Source organism: Cryptotermes secundus, unplaced genomic scaffold (assembly GCF_002891405.2).
Source record: "Cryptotermes secundus unplaced genomic scaffold, Csec_1.0 scaffold172, whole genome shotgun sequence".
Lineage (NCBI taxonomy): Eukaryota > Metazoa > Arthropoda > Insecta > Blattodea > Kalotermitidae > Cryptotermes > Cryptotermes secundus.
In genome coordinates this window covers 722,126-749,835 of record NW_019721518.1, presented here as the reverse complement: position 1 = coordinate 749,835, position 27,710 = coordinate 722,126, and the positions used below count along the sequence as shown (strand labels likewise).

The 27,710-nt window shown below is 41.0% G+C and overlaps 1 protein-coding gene across 1 annotated transcript in view; it reads left to right on the top strand.

Moving 5' to 3' along the window:
- The window catches only part of LOC111875427 (zwei Ig domain protein zig-8), a 209,710-nt gene that overhangs the window by 22,804 nt on the left and 159,196 nt on the right, over positions 1-27,710 (top strand). The window lies entirely within an intron of this gene.

Genomic DNA, 27,710 nt, shown 5'->3' with positions numbered 1-27,710 from the left:
GGCCCTGCCGGGAACACAACCCTGATACTCCGGTCGCCCAATCCATAGCCTAATCTCTGTACCGAGTGAGCGCTATCATCTCCATTTGAGATACGCTATCTGGAATTATTCACTGTACGGTTGTCATTGTTCAGATTCATTAATTATTAATTATATACCTGGAATGTGTCAATGTTTACTCTTGAAAAGTTAATATTGCTCAGTGCTCTTTGCTGCTTCGCATATTTTTTTTGGCCACTATTTAAAGTAGCGCTGTTCACGGTAGCCGCGCGGTCTAAGGCATGAACCCTCTTCCCTCGCTCGAACGCCGGGTTCGTGGGTTCGAATCCCACTTAAAGCATGAATGTCTCGGTGCGTTTATTCTGTGTTTGAGTTTTCCTGTGTTTAGGTAGCGGCCTTGCAACGGGCTGATCACTCGTCCAAGGAGTCCTACCGTCTGTGAAAAATGATTACGGAACTGAATAAGAGGCCTGGGCCTTGAATGGGTTGGAAGAGCCATTAAAAATAATTAAAATAGCACTTTGGAATTAGTGAAATGTGAGCTTTATACGAACTGGTACTACGGAAATAGGTTTTTGTAATGTGAATATATGACTTCCGATCAAAATCACTGTTTAGCTTCTCTATAAAAGTAAAAGTAAAGGTACCCCTGTAACAGGCCATGGAGATGTAGAGGTTTCTACATTTTCTAGACAGTCGGTTCATAGATGTCGGTAAGATTGTCAGCCCTACGCGCCGGCCGCACTTTACCCTCATGAATATTCCTGGTACTCAATTCTGTTAGAGGCTGAGCCAACCCTAAGGCCACAATGCGGCTGGAAGGATTAGATCAATTGAAAGAATCCAATGCCCTCATCGGGACTTGAACCCGAGACCTTCCACCCTGTAACATAGTGCCTCAACCAACTACGCTACCGCGTACAGCGATGTTAAACTTTTCAGTTCCTAACAGAGTCTTAAGTTCAGTGACCTGCAGGATTTAATCGAGACTGATAATCTCCCAGGTCACAATCCTCTCATGGGTCAACTCCTTCGACTGTCAGTATGTCAGTTGAACCATTTTTCTTCCCCGTATGGTATTCTGTATTGGAAATTCAGCTGGGGAGGCAGTTTATACGGCCGCTGCTGTGGAGCTAACGAATGACGACATGAAAGCCGCACTAAATTCTCTCTACCTTTACTTATCCTTCCCCCAAATTCAATATAACCCTCCACAATACGTGCATGTGAAAAAAATTCAGGATGCTTTGAGGTTTCTCTTTAAGCAAACTCTATGATGCTAGAGGTTTCCCACGACCGTGGCTTGTGGCATCCATCTTGGAGAAGCAAAAGGTAAAGAGCAGAGTGAGAGAGAAACACTTCTCTTTGAAATGCTTTGCGCATCGTGCGCGAAACTGACGTCATACTAAGTTCTGAAAAAATTCCCAAGTTCATTGCCGTCAGAGATTAAGCATTTCGTGTTACTACATGGTCCCTAACTCTATCCCTTGCGTACTGCTAATGTTCTTGTCTAAGCAGAGTTTCTGCATCATCTTAGTTGAAACATGAAAAATGTATTCCTGGAATCTGTGACTGGTATCTTTATAATAATAAGTAAACTGCTTCAAAATTTATGGCCGAGCAAGTCGATTCTCACTTATTTTCTGGAGGTGATAGGTTCGAATCTCGTGTCGCAACATCAGCTACACTAGCTGAGGATTTCAGTGAATATCTTCAGTTTCTGCAGGCAAATTATCTCAAACGAGGTTCCAGTCTCTCCATTCCAAATTCTTCAAATTCCTTATTCGGCGATCATCTTAAAAATAAAAAATGAATTTTTGACGATTGTATATTAATACAGTTATCGTGTTTCTGGGCATTATCCATTGGCCTGTCTTTTATTTCAATCTCTTTCTGTTCTCAGGTAAAATCCTACTCAGTTGGATTCAGTTGACAGAGCTAGGCATTCTCTTCTGTGTTTCACCTGAGGACTCACAGAGGGGTCATCTTCAAGTTGACTCTGTGGTATGTGTCTCCCAGCATAAAGCAGAGATTTTGAGAACAAGTAAGAATGTCTAAGGACTAGCTCTATCAATTGAGTCCAACTGAGTAGGCTTTACCTGAAGATGGAGACAAAATCCAGTCTCCGAAACGTTGTTTAAATAAAAAATAAAGTGAATATATATAATGTCCAAGAACACAAGAACTCGAACATCTTGCAGTTCAGTGGTATGTAGTCTGCACTGATGGTAGTGTCATTAAATGAACCCGTATATAACCAGATAAATATAAGTAGCTACTATTGTATGTGGAGTTCACTCACTTGAAGTTAGCTAACCTCACCCAGATGGACAGGCATTAAGTGCCATTTAGATATACAAAAGGATTTATGTAATTGCCCTTACAGACCTCGAGTTATCCTGCTTCTCCATTTTCTGTTTATTTTCTTCATAAATATTCTTTTCTTGTTCAAGCCTTAATCCTTTCCGACATGTTTGCTCTTTGGTCCGTCCACCGCTTCTGAAATCGTCATGTCCAAGTGGATAAGCGATTCTTAATTGAGTTGGTTTTCAAGAATGCAGGAGTTATGAGAGACGAATTCTAATATTTTGGGTTTTAGTCCCGTTAAGTATTGTCCTCTTTCTGTTGAGTGGGATACTGGTTCTTGCTCTCGAATGGCAGTACAGGCTAGTGATCGAAAGTGCGTTTTATCTAACAGATACAGGAAGCAATGGAAGCATCTGAAGGAATCCGCTCAGTGAAGGCATCCACATTTGGAGGAACTGCGTCAGTGAAACGAAATGATAAAGCGCAGTCTTGTCCACAATTTTATTCCATCTCCCCACTCCTCAAATAATAGTCAAATATGGGCTTGAATCCGGGGTTAGTTGGCTGACGCTGGGTACTTGAGGTCATCGCATAACTCAGTTACTTCAGGCAAACTTCCTGCTAATAAAGTGCAAAATTCTAATAAACAAGTCTAAGAAATTTGAATGTAAGGGTAAAGAAATCATAGAGGTAACAGGAAATTTGTGTTGCTTTTCTTATTTCGTTGAAGAATAAGTTTTTAATTTACTTTAATATTCGTAAGGTTTAATGGTGAATTCGCATTACAAATTCAAACAATTTCTGGGACTGTTGTTCATGCAGTTTCAGTTATTTGCCCTTCTAATACAAATGTAACGGTAAAGGTAAAGCTATCTCTGTAACAGGCCGTGAAGGTCCATAGGGTTCTGAGACGTCGAGGCTCCCACATTTTTCTATACAATCGGCTCACAGATGGCGGTGAGATTGTCAGCCTTATGCGCCGGCCGCTCTTTACCCCCAGGAAGATTCGTTGTTCTCATTTCTGTTAGAGGCTGAGTCGACCCAAGGGCTATAGTGCGGCTAGAAGGATTAGGTCAATTGAAAATATCCAATGACCCCATCGGGAATTGAACCCGCGATCCTCCGGCTTGTAGCCCTGGGGTCGACTGAGCTTTTAACAGAAATGAGAACAACGAATCTTCCTGAGGGTAACGGGCTACGGGCAATAAAAGCCAGTTCATGCCTTATATCACTCGGTATCAGCCTTCATGGCCTGTTACAGGTAGCTTTACTTTAGTCTGATCCGCATACGAGTATACGTGGTACAGTCATTAAGTTTGTGGACTGTGGTTTTATCGCATCATATTACAAGTATTCACATACGCTTACACATATCCACATGGGCCCTCAAAACAGTTGCCGTTGGCCGCTATGCAAGTCTGCCAACGTTGATATAGCTGCCGAAAACATTGCTGAAACATATTGGCAGGAAATTCCCGTACGGCGTCTCTTGTGTCATTGACGACCTCCTCGGATGACTGAAATCTACGACCACGTAGCTTTACTTTCAAGCGGTGAAAGAGAAAGAAATCGCAGGGTGTGAGATCAGGTGAGTACGGAGGGTGTGGCAAAACGGTGACCTGTTGCCTTGTCAGTTCCTCTTGGACAAGTACAGGGCGATGTGCAGGGGCGTTGTCGTGTAGCAACAGCCAATTCTTCCTAAGCCAAATGTTTCGTTAGGGGATTTGCCCAGATTTGGCAGAGCTTGATGTTTACCCGTTGTTCAAACTGCCACATTTTCGATTTCCGCCGCTTGCATTTAACTGCAGTTAACAATAGAGGCAGTAGTTCTGTTTACACTGTTTGCACACAACTGTGTCTTGCTAAGATGATAGATGAACCGACAGGGCATCGTATCATACCTCAACCTATCCGCTGTAGTGCACTGCAACGACGCTTTGCGGCCAGTCCACGAAATTATTGGCTATGTTAGTGTAAGTTTATGTGCGTGTACGTCTAGGGGTGCTATAGTTCACCTAGGAGGCCCACATTTAAATCCAAGTTATTTCGTGTGGGATTGATAAAGGAAAAGGTGGCATTGGCGTAGGGTTTTCTCCCGGTTTCTCGTTCGGTTTTGCCTGCTAGTCAACATTCCACCATTACTTTATGTACACTAATAATCCCTTCCTGATTTGTGCAGTAGTCGTGAACAGGCAGAACATTATCACATCCTCCGTTTCTGAGTTAGAGGGCTCATCAGGGACAATGCACTGAGCTGATGGCTGAGTAAGGAGGTTTGTGTTTTATGGCGGACTTTCCTTGAGCGGAGCACCAGGAAGATGCATCAGTACACATTACTATACAGAAATCCAGAGTGTCGCGTAATTTCCCAGAGGGAAGCTGGAGCGATCAATTCCAGGAACTGCTGCGAACCATTATTATGCTGCAACACAAAATCTTATTATAAAAATATATCTGAAGATATTGTTATGACCAGGAATTAGATTTGCTTTACGAGGAACCCTGATGCAAATGATATGCCAGTGATTAATTCAGGTCAACTGGGTGCCCGCAATTATTGCCTTATTGGATTATGAATTACCACGATTTTATAGATATATTATGACATGTCTACATGGTCCTTTAAGTGATAATGGATGGTTAAACACGTTTCCGCGGCAATGTATAAACGAACAATTATAGAAGAGATTGTGCCGAGGTTATCTAACGAGGCCATCAGCCGAGTCACAGTCAGTCATAGCAAGTGAGTGGCCAGTTGAGGACAGTGAGACAGTTGCCAGCCGGTAAGGATATGAACACGGAAGTTGAAGAATCTGCATTGTTGGGAGCCGCAAGCTAGCAATGACTAGAGAGATAAACTGAGAAGCCATAGTGTGTGCTGTAGTCCAGTGCGTGAATTAGCGAGAGCGTTATAATTATTTGTAATTACGACTTATAAGTGTTCTATAAATCCAATTACCAATCCAAACCCCTTGTCTGGTTACTAACAAGTGACAGTGTCATTGCCCTAGCAGCTACTGGTATAAAATGCTCGCGGTGAAGATGATTATGGGTTTTCTGAGGAACACGCGCCAAAATGAGAGATTGTGTTACTACTTTACAACTGTGTTCCTTTCCTCTCAACAAAAATTACTCTTGTTTCGTTATAACTAGTTGTGTGCTGTCAATTTGGTTATTTAAAATATCTAGAACCACCAGTGAAGCTGCATGTCGTCTTCTGGGATGTAGCGCCCTGTAGATATTGTGTAAATTGGCGTTTCGGAGGAACTAATCGCCTCCATCTTCAGAGTGTAAATATCCGCGAACGATTCGTTCCTCAGGAGTTTACACAATATCTACACGGCGCCACATCCCAGAAAATAACATTCTTCATAGTCACCGCCGTAAAAACCTCAAATCTTACACCAGTAAAATTATTTATTGCTCGCGTCAACAGTCATGTTTGCTTATCCTCTAGTGTGATAGGTTTCTGGAGCCCTGTGACCTAAATAATCCAGCTTAGTGGGTAAATTGCAAAACATCACACACACACACACACAGGAACTATATAAATTCATAAAATATTGAACTTGTGCATCTCGAAATTCAGAGATTATCCCAAACAAATGAGCAGCGAATAGAAAACGGTAATTAATTTGTTATTATAGAATATCTACTCTTGTACTTAGAGACCAACGAATGTAATTGTTCGATCTATTACCTTGCTTATTTGCAGTAACCTTTCTTGACTCTTATTTCTATTTGAGTCTTATATAAACGCGTGATGTGCTTTGAACCACTTAAAAATTGTACGTTTAGTGAAATGTTGTAAGTTTTACCAGTTGTAGAAAAGTAAATGCAATCTATTGTGTTTTCTTTTGGCCGCTCTATGCACTTCAGATCTGGAAAGAGTTATACAAAAATATATTTTAAATTTTGAATTGAAGTGGGAATGGCACTAGACTGCATAAAACTGCATAATGAGGAACTTCATAATTTTTACTCTTCACCAGATATTATTAAGGTAATTAAAACAAAGTGAGATAGCTTTGAAGTGAATGTAATTTGCCTCTGAGAAAGGCAGGGAGAGAAGCAATAATTTAAAACAAGAAACCTTAAAGAAAAATCTGCAAGAAACACCTAGGCGTAGACAGGAGCATAATGTTAACATTGATGTTGGAGACACGAGACACGAGACAGTCCGTTTGGTCGATCTGGCAACGGGTAAGAATGCCATTGAGGCCCCTTCCTGCTTCCACACGACACAACTGCTGACACAACAAGAATTTTTCACTCATCCAGCACGATCACCTTCTTCTGAGTTTGATTTAATGCACTGACACAGTACCCTGCTCCGTAATCTAGAGATTCTCTATTCGATTCTCGTCCGGAGACTAGCTGTTCGGCTTCAAGCCTTTGATGGATTTCTTCCGTTCGTCAAAGGGAATGCGATGGCCGTTTCTTCAGTCGATACTCATTGATAAAATCTGTGTTCTCCTCAGCCGCTGCCCGTACAAGATTGATTTGTTTAACCAACAGTTTTGCCGATGGGCCCTATTTGCAGAGCTCAGACCTTAGCCATACCGCCGGCCAACAGTTCATTCGGCTCGGATCAGGAGACAAGGATAGACAGCTGGAATTAGAATGTCACTTTATTCAAACACGAGAGCATCTGATTTCCCTACTGGTCACTGTACACTCTCTGTATACCGTAGTAATGAGACAGAACGCACTAGGACCTACCCCGTATTTCGTTCCATAAGAGAAGTGGTTTGCTTTGCATATCATATTTCCTGCAAAACATGTGCTCAGTTATTTAATAAAGAATATTTCGTCACGTTCTGTAATTAGTGAATGATGCCGTACCTTTCATGTTTGCTTACCTGTCTAGGCCTATCTATGACCAAGTTTAGGAAGGTCGTTTTATTAATAACTACCAGATGGAACCATTCACGCATTCTTTCATATTCATAGAGAGTTTGTATTCAACCCATTTAACAATTGAAAATCTGTTTGTGTCAGTGGTTGGCAAGACTTGATTTGTGTGACATTAGTCTCTTGTTTACAATGCATACGTACCTCATTCGGCCCATACATTAGTACAACCTTCTGCATTATTGCGAGGAATATGACGTTTTACATAAGTCATAGTGACGGAAACACTATTATAACCACAAGAATTATTACGAAACTCTATTGTTATCTATTGATTCGTTATTTCCGATTGTCCTTGGCGCGATATTACGTCACACTAAATCATGATCACAACGATATGAGATCATGTGACGTTTATAATTGTTCAATTATTTAAATGACAGTTTTAGGTCGCCCGAGAAAAAATGAGTTCCATGTATATCACTCAGACGTGTATTCAGCGGCGACTTGGAGCCTCGTTTATCACGCGAGCATGACGTAGTCTGTGATGGTTACATAAAACAGATCCAATCACTGATTCCATATTCCGAGAGACATGATCACGCGGTTTATCTGGGATTATATTCGGTTTATTTATTTTTTCGTTTCTATCTGTTTCAACTTTAATGCCGATATATCAGCTTACAATCCCAATCGCATAAGAAGAATGTTAGATGAACATTCATCCATTCATCAGTAATCTGTCAGATGACAGGTCCACAGTCTCTTCCAAAACAGTTCCTCCACTTAATGTGATCGTCTGTTTTTGGAAAGAGACTATCCAGGAAAAGTGATAATGTGGTAGTTTTTCCATTTGCTTTCCACATCGCAGTACAACAGCCGTGCAAACCACTCTGGTCACGCCTGTTGTTATACGAACTTGAACCATCTCGAGCATCATTTGCTCTGTGCTTCAAGTCGCTGCTGATGACGCTGCATAATGCCTCAGCCAACTGCGTTACCGCCTACCCTTTCACATAAGATGGAGGAGGTGTAAGAAACAGAAGGTGAACGAGAAGCATAGGAGGAATCACAGTTATGTTGCAAGTAAATATTTAACTCCCTTCAAAGCGTCGGTATATAACATAAGGGAACGGTGACCGAGACGTGCCAAATGCTGGTATATAGCTCTGTTTTGAGCAAACTTGGAGTCTGTCCCCAGAGAACACTAAACTGCTCTCTCCGTATGCAACAAGCAGGACGCGTGCCTTTACAAGATGTTATAAAGACTCCTGGGTCAATAGTTTTGTAAGAAAGGGCACACACAGTCTTTGAAGCAAGGAATAGGCGAGTTCTAGACGGAGATGGCATTGTCTAGATGGTAAGTAATTCTGAGTTAAATATATTACGTAGGAAACAGCAGTCTGCGTAGCGGAAGTAAATCTGAGAAACTTCCATTGTATCACATCTTCTGTTCTTCGAAGAACTCTCCATGCCTGTTTAGAATTAAGTACTAAGTTAATTGTGAAGTCTCAAGAGAGGAGAGAGGGCCGATCAATGCAGTTGTTAAATGCAGGCAGCTGAAGAATGAAGAGACCCTTTGTGCAAGAGGTGAACTAACTTTCCAACACGAAAGCTTTCTGAAAGAATCAAAACTTTTTGACGCACCAGAGCAGAAACATATCTATTTCAAGCTAAAGTAAACTATTCTCTTCGTAAAGTTTTATGAAGTCTCTTAAATATAAAATCAAATATAGAAAGTAAAATTCCGTTTATATGGAATAATACACTTTTGAGGCACGGTAATCTCCACGCCACTGAAGTATACATGTGATTTGTCTCATTTTCTCACCAACGAAAGAATCAGACGTGGTTTTATAAATAGAATAATTGAAGGAAATAATTTAATACATTATTCTCAAAAGTATACAGTGACGCGTTACCTTACGCCCATCGCAGCGACAACCGCTACAATCGGAACGGACACTTCCACGGCAACGAATACGTGGAAATTGTGGAGTTCCCGCAGCGACAAATCGTAACAACGAATTGTCGTTGAGTAACAACGGATCAGACGAAACACGTTACCGGTGTAATGTATAAGGAGCGTTCCCGAAGCAACGAACGCGTCTCCACGGAGATGGACTACAGAGAGTTTGTTGCGCCCGTTACGTAACAGCGGACAGTAGAAACGAAACAGTGAGGAATGTTGTCTGGTATCCAGTCCGCAGAACACCTACTTAAGCCGGAACCTAGACGCCATAAGATATAGAAGAACGACAGCAAGAATACAGTCTTCAGAAAGCCGCCGCCAGAGATAGCTGAGATCCAACCACGGCCAAGGATAGTTGAGACGTCGCATTGGTGTACTGAGCCAGAAGTCAAGTGACACTACAAGCGATAATAATTGTAAGGTGTGTAAGTGTGAGTGTCCAATAAAGATCCGCTAGATCCGAGACCCACGTAAAGTTATTTGTCACGTGACATACCCAACACTTGACAATATTTTTCAGGAACATCCCATGCCTCTTCTAAATATTCCACCCACATTGCATGAGTTTTGCTACTAATATTCTTATTTTTCCTAATACAGTTTTAACTTGTATATAGGAACAGGTGAACTATGTATAGTATACAGGATTTCAACGTTATCTGTTTCTTTCCATAACAATATTATATATATTACCTTCTTACCCACATGGTACATTATTACCCAACAGACAGCTTTGTAAGAGATCTGACTTCTCGAGTGATTAAACTGTGGCGTTATGTCTATGATTGAGTTGTTTTACTATAGGGTACAAATATATAAAGACTAATTGGAAATATTCAGTGGTATCAGAACTAAGGATTTCCCAGTAAAAATAAAATGAATTACTGCTCTGTAAGTTTAATCAGTATATTTTCATATATACACGAAAACACTGGCATTCCTTCAATAGTTTTCGTTGTATCTTTAAGTACATATGGGAATCTTGTGAATTATAAATTTCCTCATATATTGAAATGTAACCGTGGAAACGTAGCAGGATGTGATCCGAAGAAGCTAACAAAATAAGTGACATGTAACGTTATGCAGGAAGTCAGAGTAAAGCAAGAGAAGGCTTTAGCTTACGTAACGAATCTTCATTTGTTGCAATGTTTTCTGAATCCTGGTGGTTCGTGCCTTGCTCGACTCGGAAGACATTTATTGGAATTAATCTGAGATCAGTACTTCTAACCCAAGGTCACGCGGTAGCGTAATTGGTTGAGGCACTGTGCTATAAGCCGGAAGGTCGAGGGTTCAATTCCCGATGAGGTCGTTGAATTTTACCTAATCCTTTCCGCCGCACTATGGCCTTAGGTTCGACTTAGCCGCTAACAGAAAAGAGTACCGGGAATTTTCCTAGGAGTAAAGGTTGGCCGGCACGTAAGGCTGATAACCTCGCCGCCATCTGTGAGCCGATTATCCAGAAAATGTGGGAGACTCAACCTCTCACAAACCTATGTCTCCCTTCGGCCTCCTACAGGGATAGGTTTACCTTTTTTAATACGTCTATCTTACCTCCATCTAATGCTGAAGTCCACAAAATTTGAGCTATATCTCCACTCCCCCATAAGTCATCATGGCATAATGCTTAGTTAATTAAGCACAAGGGAAAATATACCTTAATTTTACTTAAATTTATGGAGAGCTCGAAATCCATGAGAAGCAACATTCACAAAAATTGGCACTGATAGAACTTTTAACCAAGCAGTCTACTTCCGTTTCGTGCTTTGCCTACGAGAGTACGCATATATATATATTTTTCCCCCTTGTCACTAGAGCCCCAATGGGCCTAGGCCTACCTCCATGAACTTCTCCGTTCACTTCGGTTTTTCTAGATCTTACACATTCGGTAGGACTCCTTGGGCGGGTGATCAGCTCGTCGCAAGCCCTCTACCTGTACACAGACGCAGAAAAACACACACCGACAAACTAAACATCCATGCCCTGAGTGGGATTCGAACCCACTATCCCGGTTTCCAAGCGAGCGAAAACAGTAGATGCCTTAGACCGGTCGGCTACCGTGACCGGCGTACGCATATATAGTTAGTGAAATAATTATGAAGATCCTAGTCATTAACATTACTGACAATAAAATGGCAGTTTCATTACGTCATTCTGAGCTTGTGAACTACATTTCTGCTTTAAAGAGGAAAGTAAGACTCAACATATATATATATATTTGTGAATCTGTCAATTTTCAAAGATATTAACGAAACAATTTCATCAGAAATTACAGCGTCTTCATGTTATGCAATACAGGTCCAGTACCGGCAGTAATACTAACATAATGGCCTTGCTAACTATGAGACACCTCACTTTTAGCCCCACTTAATTCACGCTCCTTAAATTCCCTCTAACGATATCCCTTAGAAATATATTCAGTTAATTTTAATGACATTTTCTGCAGTATGTAAAATAATAATATGGTGATCGCGCGAAACGTCATTCCCTTCCTCCATGACTAACGCAGACATTTAGCTAGTCACGTACAAACTGTAGATAAGAGTACAGAAGTGTTCTGCAAATTCTTGCGTGAAAACGTTCCTAAGATCATATAAATATTGAAACGACGTAGATTTTTGGTTTTATAGTTATATTTTCAGGCACTGAAATATCATACATATGAGATAATGCGAAGATACATTATCACCTGATGTTTAAGAATTGTAAATATCCAGGTTCCGCCACCTTGCCTATAGAAACGGAAATGATTAAAGAATAACAGGTGTTCTAGGTTGTATTCTGAAGTTCGTCTTGTACCGGAGGTCGTTATTTTAGAACAACAACAGCGATAACAACAAACTGCCTAGCAAGAAGTGAAATCTCAAATAAAATGTATCTTAGGAGAAAATTACAGCTGATTAGAAAGTATTCTGAAGCATACACATTTTAAAATGATTCTTACTTACTTACTTGATCCCGCGCCATAGCTCAAGAGGTTAGTCTCTGGCTTCCCACTGCGGCGGCCCTGGTTCGATCCCGGATCTAGTCGAGTGGGATTTGTGGTGGACAAAGTGGCTCTGGAGCAGGTTTTCTCCGAGTACTTCGATTTCCCCTGCCAATCTTCATTCCACCAATTGCTCCACAATCACCCTCACCTATCATCTAGGGCTGGTACAATAGGCCAGAAGTGGCCACAGTACAAGGGAATTCTGTCTTTTCTGAAAACTTCCTTCTGAAATTTTCTTTCTGACACTTTCGAAATTCAGAGTTATTGATACCAGTCAGACGCAAATTTTGCAAAGCACTGATCTTATATTAGTCTTTCTCAATAAATCGTTCCATAACTACGAAAGAAATATTTTATGTTCCTTGTTAGTGTACCACAATTTGAAATCATTTTCCTGAATGCAGTCTCGGGTTGAGTGTCAGTAAATGGGGATTAACGTGAACTGAAAGCAGATCTGATGTACGCACCCAGAAGGGTTACACATGGAAAATCTGTTTGTGATTTTCCCTATGCTAATCGTTCCTGCTAAAATACCGCCATATTCTAGAGCTGGATTTATCAATTGTGGAGACCCACTCACGTCTCTTGTAGGGTACTGAATAATATTGCACTCCTGTATTACTAGTTAGCTGTCTGATGAGCTGTCGGGTGAATGCAGCTGCCGGTCTCAAGAGAAGATGGAATTTCTAGTTAATACTCTTTCACTTACGATGATGAGGTTCATATTCATTTGTTGTCTCATTCCATTATTCATAGACAAAGGATCAAAAGAACATTCACCTATCTCGTAGACCACAACCCACGACATACGCGTATTAAAGTTACGTCGAATATAAGTAAGAGGCTTTTGTTTAACGTGTCCTGTTCCGGATTTATGGCAGCTTATAAGAAGCATTAGAAATACATATTGTGACACATTACTAGGCAACGGTTAGCGAAATACGTTCCCGAGAGTATAGACATCCGTTGCTAGACAACGGGGTTTTGTTACTTACAGGCGTATCCGGCACAAGGCAGACATGAATCCTTGAAGGCAGTGATTTCTATACGGTTCTTCCGAAGTTATAAATGGAGGGGAATTTGCCAGACAGAGCAATGAGTCAGTCGCAGACAAGTAATTAGGGGATTAATGGGCCGCGGAAATAATTAATTATCCACCCACAGTGGAAGGAAAGACGGTCGTAGTCCAGGAGGAAATGGAACGAGCCTTAGGCAGTCACCGATTGTGAGCTGTTATTGGCAATTGTAATTGAGTGTAATTTTAACAGCAGTGTCAATAAATCCAATCCAAAACGCACAATTATTCGACACGCTAATCCCCTACACTGCCGGTCACGGTAGCCGAGCAGTCTAAGGCATGCACTGTCTTCGCTCGCTCGGAAGCCGGGCTCGTGGGTTCAAATCCCACTCAGGGCATGGATGTTTGTGTGCGTTTTTCTGTGTTTGTGTATAGGTAGAGGCCTTGCGACGAGCTGATCACCCGCCCAAGAGGTCCTACCGAATGTGTAAGATCTAGTAAAACCGAAGGGAGAAGTTCATGGAGGTTGGCCTAGGCCCACTGGGGCTGTAGTGTCAAGGAAAAAAAAAATCTCCTACACTTGACAGTTCAGTTGGTGTGGAGTATGTGCGATTTCTCAAGGATTAGGCGTGGTACATAAATTAAGGGACTATTGTTGACGTTCACTGTGAGTTTATGGCTTATTTTATAGAATATGTTTAGCAGTAAATATATGCTGCGCCTACTTTAATGTTAAATACTGCAGCATTTCGCCCGTATATTATTTTATGGGTTAATTTTGTTCTGAAAGTAAACAACCATTGGGACTTAAACGCCACTGATCTGCATAAGAGAGACACAATGCGTTATAGAATGATTCGACACCCTTCAATGTGGCTCAGATGTATATTTATATGATGCCTTTACATGTTTCGGTCGGTAAACGACCATCTTCAGAAGTTAGATCATGTAACTATATAAGGAAACTACTATTACACTGGTGGTACTACTACTGCTACTATTACTACTACTAGCAACGGCGTCTATTCTCTCGGGAACGTGTTTAGATAACCGTTGCCTAGCAATTTGTCACAATATGTATTTCTAATGCTTCTTAAAAGCTGCTATAGTTTCGGAACAGGACACGACAAACAAAAGGCTCTTATTTATATTCGATGCAATTGTAATACGACCATCCGCAGAATGAACATGTTGAAGAGACTAGTAGTAGTAGTAGTAGTAGTAGCAGTAGCAGTAGCAGTTTCCTTAATAGGTTGTGCCTTCTGAGAATGGTCGTTTACTGACCGAAACATGTAAAGGCATCATATAAATATATATATTTGATTAACACTGGACAGTGTCCAATCATTCTATAATATCTAACTAGTGTGACAGAAAAGAATGAATAAAGTTAAACACAATGCGTTCTCTACGAGGTAAGAATGGACTTCTAAAATATTTTTTAAATTATTTCCTTGAAGACGTGTGCGTCAGTGTTCTTGAATATTCAACAAGCCTTCGATAAAATATGACACCAGGGACTACTATACAAATTAAAAACTGCAGTACTCAGTCAAATATATCTGTTACTTAAATCATACTTAACTGATCGCTACTTTCTAGTTAAAATAGAAAAGACACACTCCGAATATTACCCCATGCAATCTGGGATACCGCAGGGTAGCGTCCTTGGCCCCTTCCTATACCTGATCTTTACTTCCGATATCCCGCAGTCACAAGAAATAACCCTGTCCACATTTGCAGATGACATTGCAATCCTGTCCTCCCATACAAACCCTAATATAGCGTCCGGAACATTACAGAACTACTTAAATGTTCTCCAGGAGTGGCTACGACAATGGAAAATCAAAGTCAATAATACTAAATCAGCACAAATAACATTCACCACCAAACGTAGGACGTGCCCACAAGTTACAAGAAACAACGCACCAATTCCTGAACAGTCCGAAGTCAAGTACCTCGGATTCCACTTAGACCAAAAACTAACATGGAAAGCTCACATCCAAGCTAAGAAACTGCAGTTAACAACAAAAGCAAGAAATATGAACTGGCTACTAGGCAAAAACTCCCAACTGTCAATGGCAAATAAACTCCTAATCTACAAACCCATATTAAAACCCATCTGGACATATTGGATTAAACTGTGGGGATGCAGTAAACCCTCCAATACGAAAGTTTTACAAACGTTCCAGTCAAAAATGTTACGCTCAATAACAAACGCCCCATGGTTCGTATCCAATCAAACCCTTCACGCAGATCTCCGAATACCCTTCATAAAGGAAGTCATCAACAAGAAAGCCATCAAATATAGAGATCGCATCGTAGACCGCGACAACTATCTAATAAATGAGCTCGCCGCTCAACCCCTGGCGAACAGAAGACTCCAACGTCATTGGTCAGAAGACCTAACCTAGGAGACGCGTGAAGACCCATCAGTGGATGGTAAACAAAACAAGGCACTACGGCGCCCGGACATTTACTTACTGCTCTGTTGTCACTAGAGTAGATTGTAAATTAACAACCAAATAAATAAAAAGATTATTTCCGCCTTATAAATAATTCAAATATTGCTGCAAGATTGAAACCTTCGAGTTACAGAAGTTAGTACTGTATTCGACAGTCCCATGTTTCCAGCCACAGTCCTGAAACCGACTGTGCTGTTCCAGGCAAAAACTTTCATGTTACTGTAAAGTAGGCCTTGAAAAATCCCTGTTACATTCTTCTCTGCATGTGATCAAAATTATCCTGCCGCTCTCTTTCTCTACGTAACAAACATTATAAATTTTCACTGTTCACATTTCTCGCCTAACACCCGAATTTGAGACTTTGGCCTACAAACCCTTCCCTTCAAGTGAGACGTAACTTGTCAGACCGGAGGGGTTGGATCAGCGATAACGCTCTAGACTTGTACTGGTGCTCGTTTCGAATCTTGGCTCTTACACAGGCTGTCTTGACTGGTGGTTTTCTTCAGTCTCTGCAGGAAAATTATGGGAAAACAACTCTGTTATGGCATGGCTGTTTCCTTCCTAAGCCGGTCACAGCAGCCGCGTGGTCTAAGGCATGAACTGTCTTTGCTCGCTCGGACGCTGGGATTGTGGGTTCGAATTCCACTCAATGCATGGATTTTTGGTGTGTGTATGTGTTTATTCTGTGTTTGTGTTGTCCTGTGTTCAGGTAGCGGCCTTGCGACGGGCTGATCCGTCGTCCAAGGAATCTAACTGTCTATGGGAGAAAAAAAAACCATTATGGAACTAAATAAGAGGTCGGGGTTCCGGACTGGCTGGAAGAGCTATTAAGAAACTTCCTTCCTAATCCTGTCTAATCCACCAATTATCCTACCATCCGACACTATATAATCTAGCTGCTGACAGAGTCGTAAAATAATCCACAGAGGAACAGGAAGTGCTGGGAAAAACTAATCTCCTACTTTCCTTTGATGTGACACGGACCTCACAGAAAACGATGCCTACAGAAATTCCTTTTTTGTCGCCGGAACATTTTTACTATTGTTATGTAGCAGCTCTAGGGGTGTGTACAGACAGACAGGCAGACGCAGGCGTCCAACAATTCTTCTATTGCTGCTTTTATTCGTTACCGTGGGAACGTGTTTACCGAGCCGTTGCCTAGTAACGGTAGGAGGGATACACACATAGACACACAGACTCTATGTATTTATTAGCGTTCTTTTTTCCGTCGGGTTTATTCTTCTTTCAGATGATAAAGCATTGTTATGAAAAGACTGCCCTAGTAATTTCATCTCGTAATACTTGCTTAAGCTGGCTGCAATGCTGACAGGACGCATGCCTGCTGTCTGCTTTCTTCCATCAGACGAACTTAACAAGACAGCAGAGTGGGCACTCACGCAGCACTCCATGTTCATCTGCCAGCCAACTCAATATTGCTCCCAGAGGACAGCCAATCAATAAACCTATCCCCGCAGCACAAGTGAACGTCACACCATTGCTTGTATGGTCGCATTTCAATTTGCAATTTGTATACAAACTTAAGTTAAAAATCATCATATAGAATTACTGGGTTTTTGGACTCTTTCCATCGTCCGGTATTCTACAAGATCGAAAACACGAAGTTTCGGAAACTAGATCTGTTTCCGTCCTCAGGTGAGGGGAGCAAGACACCTACTCAGTTGAGTTCCTTAGCTAATCTCTTTCCAAGGGGACCAATTGAGTAGTTGTCTTCCCCCCCATCACCTGAGAACGGAAACATATCCGGTTTACGAAACGTCGTTTTTTCTATTTTCTAGAATTCCGGACAATGGGAAAAGTCCAGAAACCCAGTAATTCTGTTTATTATACACCATCGTCAGAACCCTTTGGAATTTATCATTATCATCATCATCGGCAGAACACCGCTTTCTGAACCATACCCTTCCTTAGAAGAATGTGTCAGATTCGTGTAGTCCCGTTTATGTGTCACGAACAGACCATCCGGGCGTCACTTCTATGGACTTCCCAAAAGTAATTTTTTGCAGAGCAGGATTGTCAGCCTTGCGTCAAATCCCCAACCTCGTGGATCAGGTCCTTGTATTTATGTGCCCGAGTGAAAGGGTGGCCCATTTATACCCCGAGACACCGGGTTCCCTTTTCATCCCTTCTACGACTCACAGTGCTACGGTGGAGGTATTCTAACCCGCCTCCACGCTAGAGCTTAAGTTAAATATCGATGGATAGTGATAATGCTCATGAAACGTGAATTCTCCGTATGACGTAGACAGAACTACACAGTGGAGAGCTTCACCGCTTTCAGCCTTCAGATCAAGGGCGAAGGGTTGTAGCATGCAACGGGACATGTAGCATGCATGAGAGAGACGGGAAAATAAACCGCCTGCGAGACAGGAAGTGGGAGAATAATATTAAAATGGATGATAAAGGAATATGGCTGAACGAAATGGAGTGGGTAAATCTGTATTAGGATAGGGAGCAATAAGTTAGCTGCTGTGACCATATTAATGGGTTCTGTAAAAGGCAGAACATTCCTTGAATCCTGAAAAGATGAGGTACTATAATCTTCGAGCAACGGTCTCCTCCCTGTGACGACTGTTAAAGTTTAGTTCTGGTTAAAGCTGTATTAATAGGCATACGTTTTACTGCGCAAAGTTGCGTGGACAAAAGATTTGGAAGCTGCTACTGAAATGACAATGATGTAACTGTCAATTGTGTGCACGAAAGAGGGAGCTGTAGAATGAATTAAAATGGAAAGGAAACGCGTAAACTCCGCAACTTTGAGTGTCACAAATTAATGAAACGACGGTATTTCAACTCGAGTGTGATTTAGGGGAAGTCTTTGTCTTTCCCACAAAACAAACTGTGAAATTGATGCTACTCTCTTGGCTATTGCAATCTCAACTCCAAGAAACAACTCCATTTGTAATTAAATTTGTAAGCCAGTGTTAGACCAAAAGTTCTGAAAATCGAAATCTTAACATTTCTTTGAAGTAATGCTTCAAGGAAAGAAAGTTTATAGGAATAGGAGGCTGCCTTTGAAAATCTCCCAAACTGAAGAACTTTACAATTTGCCATTGGGCTCCTTTCGGTGATGTGTTCTTTGAAGTAATACTGCAAAGTTTACAGCTTAATTTTCCGTAGGAATACAAATAAAATAAAGTCTGTATGACATCCTCTGAGGAGTATACAGTCATGTAAGAAGGTGCTGACATTAATGTCTATTATTTTTATTGTGAAGTGAAACAACTTGGGGCGACAGCTGGAAAATTACTTTCTGAACTGTGGAAAGTTTTGATATGGAGTTTTGTAATATTGGTCTCATGGTACAGAATACCTTCAGATAATGCTGATAACTTACTGCAAGGTGTAGAAACTTCACAGAAAAATTAATATTTACTAAGCTGGTTAAGAAATGACACACGTTTTAAATACCTTGAATGTTCATCAGCATATTCACAAGAACCCATCACTAAACTCTGTCCTGATCAAGTTATGTCCAGTCCTCACCTTCGTACTCTGCCGACTTAAAATCCGGCTTAGCACGCTTCCTTGTTAAATAAAACTCAAAAGTGGGATTATGAGATCACCTTCGTGTCTGTGTTTTTCCCCCTCCCCCTCCATCAAGTTTTCAATCCCTCAGCTAATCTCTATTAAAATTTGCATGCACGTATGACACCCCAGCCTATCCCAATTGCGTACTTTATTAATCTCTCTCATGATTTTTTTGTGTCTGTATGTTTACCCCTCATGTCGTTGTTAGGAAACGGCTCGGTAGACATGTTCCCCATGCAACAAATACACGCGAAAATTAGAAGAATTTTTGGAGACCCCTTTTTCTATACGATCCTTATCGTATGAAAGGAGAGTCAATGGCTCTGTTTGTGTCTTCCCCTATCGTTGCTAGGCAACGGCTCGGTAATTTCCAGGTGCAACGAAGAATTGGAGATTTCGTTTTCTATGCGGTCTTACCAGAACTTTTTTTTTTCAGTATTATCCTGTTTATAGCTAAGTATTCCAAGTTGCCCAAAATTTCTGATTTGACTTTTGTATGCAATTCTTATCCATTTCATACATGCGTATGCCCCATCCATTGCATTCTCCCCGATCTGACTGTCTTAATATTTACAGGTGAAGAGTTAATTGTTTGAAGCTCCGCACTGTAGTCTAGCTTGACCCTCCGATGTTGTCTCTCTCTCTCTCTTCCCGCTTCAATGTACTTCAATAACGAGATGCTATGTTGCACTTGTCGTGAAGGAGACTGTACATATGAAGTAAACATTAAGACCCTCATCACACATAATAATTCTGAATCTCACCAGGAGAATAGCTCGCTCTGACGGATAATAAGTTGAACGTAGCTACTCACTTCAAATTGATTCCACATAGACCAGACATGAACACAACTAAATCTAACATTAAGATCAGCATTGAGTGCTCTGTTACCCACAGCTCTCTTTCGCGGCTGCTTTAAAACTTTGAAGTTTGACTTTATGTACGTAAACTGAGAGGCGATAGAGGAAGAGAAGAGCTCCGATAATATCAAAGTAGAAGCAAGAACTGAAAATTGAAGTTGAATTTTGAGTTCTGTGAGTAGTGTTGATGAAATCAGATATGTAAATAAATATTAATTCATCTTTCCATTGTAAACGTTTGTGCAACATGTTGATTGTAAGGCGGAAAAAGGATCTCCTTTTACTGTTCAGTTAACCTGCAGTAAAATAAACAAGAGTTGTGTTCCAGACACTGCAATTCCAGGAAAACTAAAGGATATCTTTAAGCATCAACGGGAATTTCGGGAATTAAGAACGTAAACAGTTATTTCTTATGAGTGAGCATACAACACACTATATCACTATATATTTCACTAATTACGTTTAGAGTTGTATTTAAAATGTTTTCATGATCAGGAAACATGTTACAATCTAATAGAAAAAGTTGTTATCAAACAAGAATAGCAATTATTATGTACAGAACTATTAGTCTTACTTTGGACTCTATCCTTCGTCTCGTATATACACGTAGAAAACAAAAAACCACAACGTTTCGGAGACTTGATCTGTCTCCGTCCTCAGGTGGATGGGGCAGGATAAACCTACTCAGTTGGGCCCGTTAGAAAGAGCTAGTCTCAATNTTAGCACGCTTCCTTGTTAAATAAAACTCAAAAGTGTTATTATGAGATCACCTTCGTGTCTGTGTTTTTCCCCCTCCCCCTCCATCAAGTTTTCAATCCCTCAGCTAATCTCTATTAAAATTTGCATGCACGTATGACACCCCAGCCTATCCCAATTGCGTACTTTATTAATCTCTCTCATGATTTTTTTGTGTCTGTATGTTTACCCCTCATGTCGTTGTTAGGAAACGGCTCGGTAGACATGTTCCCCATGCAACAAATACACGCGAAAATTAGAAGAATTTTTGGAGACCCCTTTTTCTATACGATCCTTATCGTATGAAAGGAGAGTCAATGGCTCTGTTTGTGTCTTCCCCTATCGTTGCTAGGCAACGGCTCGGTAATTTCCAGGTGCAACGAAGNCTGGACCAGTGATTGAGACCATGAATCTTCCTGGGGGTAAAAAGCGAGTAAGGCTGACAACCTGCCCGCCATCTGTAAGCCGATTGTCTAGAGAAAATGTGGGAGCCTCGACGTCTCACAACCCTATGGGCCTACACGGCCTGTTACAGGGATAATTATGCATAATTTTAAAAACAAATTTCTTGAAAAAGAGGAACTCATATTTTACGGTGTGTTTTTGCCAGAATGGCCAGTCGGATACAAAAGTTTGAGAATCACTAAACTACAATATTCATAAAAAAGGTGGAGTTTCCTTGTGATGCTTAACTAATTAAACACTACGCCATGAAGACATGGGAGGGGGTGCACGTGTAAATCCACGTATTCTTGATCTTAGCAGTAGCTGGAGGTGAGTGGTCAGCTTCACTGCTCGGCCGCTTATTCCCCAGTAGAAAGGCCTCCGGTAGCCAGTGGATAGGAGTCCGCGTGGGCCCCAGTGCTGGGCTGGACGACGTGTAGAAGGAAAAAATCTTACCCCTACCGGTACTCGAACTCGGGCCCTCGGCCGCCCAGCCCGTAACCTATCGCTCTACTGATTGCGCTATCCCGGCTCCTACAGAATGCACATAATAAAGAACAAGAAATTTTTAAATTGCGGCCGTTATTTTTCACGGGAAGATAAACGTAGTTTATCATCATGTCTGTGTTTCTGTTCCACCTGATGGGCTCTAATTAAACCTATGGATTTTCATGTTACTTCACACTAGTGAAGTAACATGAAACACTTCATGTCAGTAGAGGCCACTCCACAGTTGTGTGTTCTCATTTCCTACTTCCGGTAATAAGAAGGGAACAACGTGTTTGGGATGGTAACGCTTCCTACTTTTGTTCCACAAGGCACTGTTGGAATCATGCCTGACAATCCTGACGGAGATATTTCGTGGTTTCCTTCCGTCTCTTCAACTGAATGCCGGACAGAATTTAGAAATGGCCCACGATGGTTTCATTGCACTTATTTCACAACTCATCTTCCATTAATCATCCTTCCATTCACTGTTATATGTTCTGAGCGTCGTTAAACAAACAAAAAATAAGTGATAATATTGTCACGTGTTTGGGTGACTGAGATGCGGGTCTGGATTGGTGATTCGGCTTGTTGGATCTTCACTAGTAAAAAACAATCTCCGTGGTTTTAGTCCTCAAGCGAACTATACCGACCGAGCGACCGCCGCTTGTCAGCGAAGTTAGTGCCAACTTTAGAGCATAGAGGATGTCGCGTGGTCAGCACAACGAATCCCCACGTCCGTTAATTTCGGTTTCCTCGTTGTAAAGGTATCCTTGTAACAGGCCGTGGAGGCCATTAAGATTGTGAGACGTCGAGGCTTCCACATTTTCTAGAAAATCGGCTCATAGATGGCCGTAAGGTTGTCAGCCTTACGCGCCGACCGCCTTTTACCACCAAAAATATTCCTGGCACTCATTTCTGTTAGAGGCTGAATCGAACCCAGGGCCATAGTGTGGCTGGAAGGATTAGGTTAATTGAGAAGATCCACCTCATCGGGATTCGATCCCCCGATTTTTCGGCTTGTAGCATGGTGCCTCAACCGACTACGCTACCGCGTGCCCCCGGCTTCCTCGTTGTAACTACTACAAATAATTGTAACACACAATGTCTTCAATTCAGACGTTAAATCTTCATAGGTCTTCTAGGAACTTCCCGTGGCTGTTTCCTACCGAGAACTGAACTGAACTGCTGGTGTTATATAACCTCCGCACAGACCACGCATAGAAAACACAATTTTATTTTTGTATAAGGAAGAACTCAAAGAGAACAAGTCACGTGATTCCTAGTCCTAGTCCTCTACCTTGGTGCGCTGTTGCATAGCAACGCGAAATAACATTCGTCCACTTAGAAACATCACCCATTGTTGCACGTTGACCGTGTTTATACTCGTTGCCTAGAAACATTTTGAGTAAATCTGTTACAATATCAACACTTCCGTTTCTAGCAGTGAGGTGGAAGCGATATTAGCACCACCTAATGTAGGATTCTGAAATGTTGTGTGGTAGCAAACGTTATTAAAGCTGTTAACTGCATTTAGTCCCCTGTAATAGCAATAACATATGAGCCGCTTAGGCCACAAATGTGAAATTATGTGCTGAGAATGACCACAATCAGACTACGAACTTCACGCGAAATATTTTTGTTAACCTAATTATTACAAATATGGCGGCACTGTGAAACTTTGTGATAATATAACGAGAACCTGTATTAATGGAAGTAATGCATCAGTAATTTGTTTTAATTGTTAATTTAAGCTGTAATTTCCTCCAGGCTCACTAGAAGAGTAGTAGCACGTTTCATACGTGCTTAGCGGAACTTCTTGTTTCATCTTGAAGTCCATAATGAACAAACTTGCAGGTACGTGCCGGACGAACAAACACACACGTTATATTTCTTTTCCCCCTTGGCGCTACAGCCCCAGTGGGCCTAGGCCTACCTCCATGAACTCCGACACGTTATAATTACCTACAGATATTATGGAATTATGCAGCTATCCGATTACGTAATCGAAATATTGAAAATAACATTTTCGAGATTTGCATAACGTCATGACTTACTCTGGAAGCGTATCTGAATATGTTTGTATAGTATCCACGATCTTACACGTATATAGAATAATCACCCTTATGTAAGTGAAGCAACAAGAAAATTATTAACGTGTATTATTTGAACTTTGCATATTATCTTACGGTCCTTAAAACGAGGAAGCTTACCGTATATTTATTGTCCACAGAGAAACATTAAATTTTGTGAGATTTCCGTGTGGAGGCAGGGTCGAATACCTCCACCGTAGCCCCGCGAGTCGTAGCAAGCGACGAAAAGGGAAGTCTCGAATCTGAGACCATAAAATACGGTCACGAGTCCCACGGAACACGGACCCGAAAATTACTGCGCTGGCGAGAGCCAGCATCAATTGTAAAAGAAAGACTCGTCCTCTCGTCAGAGAGAGTGCCCCATATCAACACACCCGCAACTGTCTGACAGTAATAAAAATCTAGCAGTAAGTCCCAGATGAGTACTTTATGCCAAGACAGACTGGCCAACTGACCGTCGGTCGTAATGTAAGGCTCAGAGCCAGACTCACTAAGCTTTGTAAAAACTTCGCGAAGTTTCCAGTGCTAAGTATCAGGTACACCTGGATCAGTATAGACTGCCGAAGCCGAATCTTCATTTAGACAATGAACCGTTAGATTTCGCATATGCAGAAGCATCACTATCCTTCATATATTTCGTTATCTCCATTTGGAGGTTAAATCACGGATGAGTGACGGCCGCAAAAGGAAATCTGTGCTGAGCTTCCGGTTGTCGCGGTGCATTTCCATATGAAGCCACTGCTGCTAACCTCATAATTCGTTATAACAGTACTTCATTAAAGAATACATTACAACTTTTTATGAATAACTTGTACATATTAACAACATGCGATATATGTACCACGTGAAAGCATTTAACTGTTCATAGTAAGGGGAAGGCTCTTTCCCTCTTGTTCCTGATGTCAGAAAACATGTCTCAGTGTTACGGTATGTGCAATATAGTCCTGACAAAAATACGTCTGTCGGTTTCGGAATTGTTACTGAAATTATCATTTAGTTGTGTCTTGTGATGGTATTATTAGATACATTAGACTGATTATACTGTAAATGAAAGAATGAAGAGAAAAATGACTCTGTCGAAAGATCACTGGAAACATCAAACATTAATTCGATTAGCTCTTTAGATTACGTGCTTTAGTAATCATTCCTTCTGTTTGACTTACGTAAAAGTTAAGATTAAGACACTGCTAAACCACTGAAATGAATATACCATGTTACTGCTTTTTAGACACTTGATAATTTTGGTTCCCATGTCAAATATGGCCGCAGTCCCTCATTGATCATATCATTAATCTGCCTAGGTTACTACAGCGAATAAGATGAAAGCTATGTTGGCCTTGATTCTCACAGCAGTGACTATGAAGGGTTATATCTCTGGGATATATCACCGGACTACGTGACGTTATATCAGAGAAGACAGAATTCATCAGAGTTAAACTTTCATTTGTTTTGCTTTACACGCCTTACTAAATGTAGAATGAAGTATAGGGTGATTCTAAATTATTGTCGGGGTTTCCGTCGCATATAATTTTAAAATCGAAATGAATAAAATAAAACTGATGGAATATGAAAATGAAACTCAAAATGTCTTATTACTTATAGAAACAATACTGCGGAATGCTAAATAACTTCAAGATGAGCAGCTCTGTTGTATCCGATTTGAAAATTATACGCCACGGGCACCCCGACAGGAGTTTAGAATTATCCTGTATTAATCTGAGGAAAGAAGAGGAGGTAAAACTTATATACTGAGTTCTTAAATATTCAAATAACAAATTTCGCTGGATGATAATTCTTGGATGACTGCAGATATAATCTTAAATCATTATTTTTCTTCTGTTCTGTTTTCTTCTTTTATTTTATTTTTCGGGATATATAAATATACTCACATATGTTTTCCTCCAATTAACTCTCCTTACTTTGTAGTGATGTATTGCACACAGCGACGTCAATAGTTTCCGCTGAAACTGCTGCTCTTCCATTACCAATTGAATGAAATTACAAGGCATAATTATTCTTCGTTCGTACCAAGCGGTCACCCAATGTACACAAACCAAACCGGCAACATAAACTACTGCTAATGACATACAAACAACGAGTTAGGAGGCGAGGGTGGCGTTGAAAATGTTGCAGTTGTCATGTTCTGACTATTTACCCGTAGTAGTTTTGCGATACATGTCTCAAATTATGTGTAACTGTAAATAGTATAAATTTATCTTAGAGTCTAACTAAATATATTTTAATAATATTTTTTTACAAATTTAACATATACATTTAAATCGATATTACAATTAAAATAATTCCTCTGTTTTTATATGGAAAATTCAATCTTTTTGAGTAACATGTTCCATGGAGCTCAATTCGGCTCCAGCATTGCTCAGTCAAGAAAATCATCGCTTTTCATAGAACATGAAATTTTAATATCCTGTTCCTATGATGTCCTCAGTGACCACTATCGTGTGCCATATAAATCCAGACCACACCCTTATGTCCAGTTGCTTGGAAATTATCTCTAAAAATAACAGCCCGAAGCCTGGGTCTCGTAAGTTGTTTTCCCATCGAATTTTCTAACTAAAATTCCCCATATCAACACACCCGCTCCCATACCTACTGCATTCTCAGGTCTCATTCTTCCCATACCTACTTCATTTTCAGATCTCATCCCATCAATACCTACTTCCTTCTCAGATCTCATCCCATCAATACCTACTTCATTCTCATATGGCATCCCTCACCTACCTACTTCATTCTCCGATCTAATCCCTCACCTACCTACTTCATTCTCAGATCTAATCCCTCACCTACCTACTTCATTCTCAGATCTAATCCCTCACCTACCTACTTCATTCTCAGATCTAATCCCTCACCTACCTACTTCATTCTCAGATCTAATCCCTCACCTACCTACTTCATTCTCAGATCTAATCCCTCACCTACCTACTTCATTCTCAGATCTAATCCCTCACCTACCTACTTCATTCTCAGATCTAATCCCTCACCTACCTACTTCATTCTCAGATCTAATCCCTCACCTACCTACTTCATTCTCAGATCTAATCCCTCACCTACCTACTTCATTCTCAGATCTAATCCCTCACCTACCTACTTCATTCTCAGATCTAATCCCTCACCTACCTACTTCATTCTCAGATCTAATCCCTCACCTACCTACTTCATTCTCAGATCTAATCCCTCACCTACCTACTTCATTCTCAGATCTAATCCCTCACCTACCTACTTCATTCTCAGATCTAATCCCTCACCTACCTACTTCATTCTCAGATCTAATCCCTCACCTACCTACTTCATTCTCAGATCTAATCCCTCACCTACCTACTTCATTCTCAGATCTAATCCCTCACCTACCTACTTCATTCTCAGATCTAACCCCTCACCTACCTACTTCATTCTCAGATCTAATCCCTCACCTGCCTACTTCATTCTCAGATCTCATCCCACCAATACCTACTTAATTCTCATATCACCTTAAGAGAAACAGGAGGAATGATAGACTGGAAGTGTATGATATAATGAGGAGCTTACCAGTCAACGACTTCGTGATAAACTGGACGGGGTATGGCGGAAACACAAAATTCGTAAAACATTTTGATGGGCAAATCTAGTGGAAAGCAGCAATGTATCAGCTGGACGGTTCTTACATTGGCAGTGTTCAGTCGTTTGCTCCTGAAATAAGAATACAATTCCACCAGGATCTGGTGGTCCCTCATATCAGTGACCAGCTTCTTTCGCCTCGAAACAGCATTGGTCGACTCTCACATGTTGGCCAGGCTGACTTGCCAGTTGTATATTTTACTTGTGAATGTTAGTTCGCCACTTTGTCTTTGGCTGTGCTGTGCCCACTGGAGCTCGCGACCCTACACAAATTTGCCATCTGAGGCTCAAAGAGAAATTAGTAAGAGAGCTAATTTCTTCTGTTCGCT